A 6,042-nucleotide genomic window follows, 5' to 3' on the forward strand; every position below is an offset into this window, starting at 1 on the left:
CGGTTGGCCCGCCCACTCCTTCTCCAGCGCTCTCCTTTCGGCGTATGGCCCACCTTTAGTTATTTATATATATATGTATATATTGTTTTAACTTTAGCCTGGCCTGTGGGGGCATCATTTGTTTGGAAGTATACAGAAAGCTTCTGCTGCAGCACACGAGCGAGATGACTCAATGGGAGGGCTGCAGGTGTACCATGCAGAATGACCTGGGTTCGCTGCCCGCCATGGCCAGTGTACACATTTGGATATATGTGTGTATATATATATTTATGTTTAGGTTTTACATGTGGATATTTTAAAAATATTGATATTTTAATTTGGTTTTCAAATTGTTTTTTTTTCAGTATATATTTAGAGCCTCATACGCTGCCAGTCTGCAGCTTTATTTGTTTAAGCGCTGCGCAGGGTTTAGGTGATTTGTCTTCACTGTAGGTGCCATAACCTGCTCGGTTTCTGGTTCTGCCCGAATTCTAATGCGAGATTTCCCTCGTGTACTGCTGGGCCCACACCCTGCTATGGTGAGCAGTTTGAAGTGCGCTTGCTCAGTGTGTTCCTCCCTTAAAGTGGGCAGCTTTGTTTAGGTGCTGTATATGGCATTGGTGCTTACCTTCACTATTTGTGTGCCATAACCTGCTCGGTGGCAGGCTTTGCCTGTGTTCTTCTGCGAGGTGATCCCCTCGAATGCTGTTGGTTCCGCACCCTGCTCGGGAGAGCAGTTTGAAAGGCACTTGCTCAGTGTATTCCTCCCTTAAGGTTGGCAGCTTTGTTTAGGTGCTGCAAATGTTAGATGTCTTTATATTTCACGTAAGTGTGCCATTACCTGCTCGGTTCTAAGCTTTGCCTGGGTTCTATGCGAGGTTTGCCCCTCGTGTTCTGCTGGTTCCCACCCTGCTAGGGTGAGCAGTTTAACATACACTGGCTCAGTGTATTCCTTGATTAAAGTTCACAACGTTGTTTGTGTACTACATATGGCATTGATGATTACCTTCTCGTTTTGTGGGCCATAATCGGCTCGGGGACAGGTGTTTCCCTGTGTTTCTTCTGCGAGGTGAACCCCTCGTATACTGCTGGTTCCACACCTTGCTAGGGTTAGCAGTAGAGGTGCATTTGCTCAGGGTATTCTTTGCTAAGCAATATATATTTAAGTGGTGCCTAGAACACATTTGCATTTTCAGAAAATACCCTGTGAGGGCGTAACCCCTTTTCTTGGGTATTTTTTATATTAGTTTATATTATTTGATAATATTTTATTAATTTCTTAGGTACTTTAAAGAAAAGAGTGTGTAGAATGGTTGTAACAGCTCATGTGGGGGGTTTGCACCTTCCTCTCTAGCTATCTCTCTAGTGTTATCCTTCGCCTTTTTGCAATAGGTTAGTTTCAGGACAACTCAGTCCTTTCCTTAGGTTTGCTTTCCCAATTTCAAATGTTCCACCCAATAACTGTGCTGATTAAGCTGCAGTATTTTCTCTCAACATGAGGAAGAAAAAGGATGAGTTATGCCTCTATTGAGGTCTGCAGGGCTGGAGGCTCTCTCTTTAGTGGTAGTGTGTGTTACCTTACTTTACTTTAGGTCCCATTTTTGGCATTCATTATACTATTGGAACTATTGGTGGAGACAAAGTCAACTCGAGGGTAACTGTTCAGTTTTGTTGCATGGCAAGTTGAGTAATCGTGTTCTTCTTGGATGAAGTGTTTGGAAACACTTGAGGGTATCAGATATACGATTTGCCAGATAATAATTTCTGGCGCCTGCCCATGGGTTTTTTCTCCCAAAGCTTGGCCTGTTGTTCAGCTAACCGTCTAACAGTGTGTTACAATTTCTCCTCTATTCGAGAAGTACAAGAAAGCTTCGGTACCCTCAAGAGAGTTGTTTAACCTCTTTCGTTTTATATATATATATATATATATATATATATATATATATATATATATACATATACATTTTCTACAGTGCAGCGCATAGAGTGCTGGTTTTCACATCCATCCGTGCTGTCCCTGCTGTTACAGGTTCCTAAATTGGTAAGGCCTAAATCAGTCTTTTAGCCTGCTGAGATCGATAAGTGATCACCTCACACCACACACCGTTGGTAGTAGTGATGAGCACCTCTAGTATACCTGAGGGTTCGTAGCACTGTATAAGTGCCATTTTGCTATGAATAATGTGATTAATTTTTCCTTCCCCGGATTTCCTTAGTGACCAGTCAGCCTCACACGAATACAGACTCAGACCTCGGGGTTCCAAGGGAGAGTGTTCCCAGTTCTTTCGCAACCTTTCATTTATGGGGCATTGGTAATTATCCAGACCCCTCCCTACCCCCCATCGTTCCTTTTCATGCCATCCTTGGGTGAGATTGCATCATGATATGCACCTCTTGGAGTAACTCCCGATGGTTTCTGTTTCCTTTTCACAGGAGTTCTTACTCGGGGCCAGTGCAAGCTCACTCTGAGCATTTCCCTCCTGTCAGTTACTTTCTTTTGCGCTATTCCTGGTATAAGTTAAGTGGAGTTCTTCCACGGTCAAGGGGTTGGTCAGTAGTGCTAGAGTGTATTTATTTTAAGGGTGTAAAGCGAGGCTTTAATGTGGTCCTCAGGGTAGCCTTCTTCTGGGTTGCAAGGTTTTTCCTTGGATAAGTGGGAGGGGGTTCTCCTCCTTTGCGAAGACTCAATATCCCTTGGTGGGAAGAGGGGTCTGGGAGTGATACTAATCTCCCATCCAAGTTATTACGGCCCTCTATCACTATGCGTGCCAGCGTCTCTACATTAACTATCAGAAGGTGTCTTTCAGTGCGATTCCCAGAGGGTTGGGATATATATATATATAGTTAATGACTGGATTTTTTCCTACTCACCTGCATGGCAGGTGGACCTTTGGGGTTTCACAAGAGTTTGTTTTTTGCGTTAAAGGTGCCAGCTCAGAGTGCGGCGAGCTTCAAGGTTCTTCAAATGGGCTGAAATAGAGGTTGGGCCTCTTCTGGTGGGCAACTTCAGTTTAACTGTTTACTGATCAGTTATTTGCAGTTTAGAGTCTTGTTAAGACTTTGGAATTTAGAGGTCCTCCTTCAGTTAGTTTTGATCCTCTAGGGGATTTATCAACCATGGAGGAGGGAACAAGGTTCAAGCACCGGGCATGTCTACAAGGGGGTTTAAATATCGCTATAATGGTAACGATTGGAGGTAAGATACATTTTTCCTCTTTGTCAAGTTTGGCCTCTTAAGAGTCAGGTTGTAAATATATGCCTTTTGTCATGGTAGCAGAGTCCTTCTTCAAGAGCTCGGGAAGTCCGAAGGTCTCTGTGTTGGCGGTTTGACAAGTGTAGCGTTTCAGGTGGGGCCCCTCTCTTCCATTCTGCTGCTGCCTCCAGAAGACTTCCAGAAGACTTCCCTCCTTAGTATGCACATATGTCTGAAGACAATTGTAGGTTAATTATATTGCTGTTCAGCTCCGCTCAGGATGGATTGTCCTATTGCAAATTTATAAAATTACTTTTTACTCCCATTTTACCCTTTTGAAGATTTGTCTTTCGGGCAACCTAGTCTTGGGCAATTCTCTGGCGGTCAACAGATTGATTTAATGAAAGCATTTAAAAAATGTTTCCTTTCCTATTATTTTATTCTATTATTTATTATATCGGCTCTATTGTATGGATCATGTTGTACTAATGAGATGCAAGGGCTTTGAACTTGCATAATATAAGCCTCCTGTCTTGTCATAGAATGACTAATCCCCCACACTAACGTGAGATGGGGGTTTAGATTCTATTAAAGACAAGGAAGCGATTATTATCCCACGCACCCACCCTGGATATGATATGATATGACAATTGTGATACGCATGTACACAGGTGGCTCAAGTGAGAACATTCTTTGGTTTGTTGTTCTTCCCAACCACCCACCCTTCTTGCTTGTTGTTCTTACAGCTACGAGTTGAGGTTCTGCTCAGGAGTGTGGCTCGCAGTTACAAGATTTGGAGTGCGTGATTTCGGGTGTGAAGTCCTATCCAAAAGAACTTCATCATTGCTTCAGGCTGCGTAAAGGTTGAGATCTCCGGTTTCGCTGGATCCTTTCTCCGCGCTACACAGTTCAACCGTTCCATTGGGCGTCTGGTGCAAGACAGCTGCAGAAAGAGGGGTTGGGGTTAGAGTAATGGACATATATAGAGGAGGGTCCCTGCTCATTGGTCCCCTGCAGGGCATGACCTGTCCTCCATGATGGTTTGGGGAGTTCCCCTTGCATTGACATTGAACTTTATCTAATTCTGTTGTTGAAACATTTTTGTTTGTAAAAGTTTTTTTCTTTGCTGCTGTGGTTTCAGAGTAAAGAATGAAATGCATAATAATCGCCTCCTTGTCTTTAATAGAATCTAAACCCCCCTCTCACGTTAGTGTGGGGGATTAGTTATTCTACCTAATGGGCCGACTCATGCTGTCCAAGAAAAGTTTTTTTAGGGAACTGTCTGAATTCACAATAAGCTTTTTGAAAGAATCTACACTAAACGAATATGTGCTTTCACATTTTAATAAACACATCTCGACAGCTCGTATTCCACACTGTGGTGATAAATAATGAACATGAAATAAAATGTTTTGATCGAAATAAAATTATATTAAAAACGTATAAAGAACAAAAGAGCGGATAAACTTTTGTGCCAAGAAATTTTTTAGCACAAAATGCAGATGGTAAATTGCTGGTAAAATAATCAAAATGTATTAGTCGAGAGGTTGGGTACAATTGTGTTATAGTATCTATTACTAATCCCAAGAACCCAACTGTTGTAGTCTCTCCCTGTTGTAAAGCCTTTATACTAGACATCCAGAGTGCACTTCTGAATCACAGACTAGCTGTAGTCTAGATTTGGTTCCAGGTAGGCTTTGTTCACATATGTACAATCTGTACAATACTCCAGTTACTCTTCATGTATTTACAGCACGCGTAGACATAGACGGGAACATGGGAAGGTATAACATCACTTATAAAGGAGCTGACCCACCGGCCATCCATTCAACCCAGCTCAGGCCCCCAACTGACACTCACAGAACATTCACACACAGATCAACCCAACATTCCCCTGAGGTGCATTAATGCACCAACATTCTACAGCAAGCATCCAGGCCAGTGGCAAAACAAGACTACACAACATCTCCCTTTCATACCAGACCCACTGCACACAGCATCTCCCTTTCATAACAGACTCACCACAGACTCTCACCACAACATCTCCCTATCACCAAAACCATCTAACCAAACAAACACCTTCCATTCGGACCTGCCACATCCAAACACAGAGCCTGCCACACTCTGGCACCAACCATAAACAATCAAGGAAATCACCCATACATCCGGGTGGGGAAAACCAGGGGGGATCACGCATTTGCCCCGCTACGGACCTGGTATCACCACAACATGACACCCAGGAGAACATAGTCCAAGTCCAACCATCTAACAAACAAAAAGAGGTGTCGCCATGACAGGACAACAATTGCAGAGGGGATACTTGGATCACACCTCTTCCTCTTTACACCCTCACATCTCATCCAAACACAAATCGCTCCCACTTGACTCCCTCATACATCCCACAGAATCACCATCACACAAAAAAACAACACAACCAACAAGCAAACTACCACCAGCCAAGGTGAACATACGCACACATCACTTATAACCAATATCATCCAAACCAGACACTACCAGACCCATGCCAAGACACCGAAAAACAAATGAAATGATCCTGGTAGCATTAACTTTTTGTTTAACATAGATATAATAACTAAAAACTAAAAACCATAACAACTCAAAACAGTCGGGTGCCCTAATAAGCTATACATTCTTCACTCTCCTTAGTGCACTTTATTTACATTTGAATTTTCCATTAGGCATAAATCATCATTTCCCATTTGGCATAAATCCTGAGGCCCTTTCTACTTTTTCTCTATATTCTTTACTCTACTCACTGCACTTTAACAGCATTTCCATTATCACATTTATAAACCTCACGCCTTTTATATTTTACTTAATAAGTGCGCAACTACCAAAAATTGCCGCAC

Source organism: Ambystoma mexicanum, chromosome 8, assembly GCF_040938575.1.
Source record: "Ambystoma mexicanum isolate Mex_15411 chromosome 8, UKY_AmexF1_1, whole genome shotgun sequence".
Lineage (NCBI taxonomy): Eukaryota > Metazoa > Chordata > Amphibia > Caudata > Ambystomatidae > Ambystoma > Ambystoma mexicanum.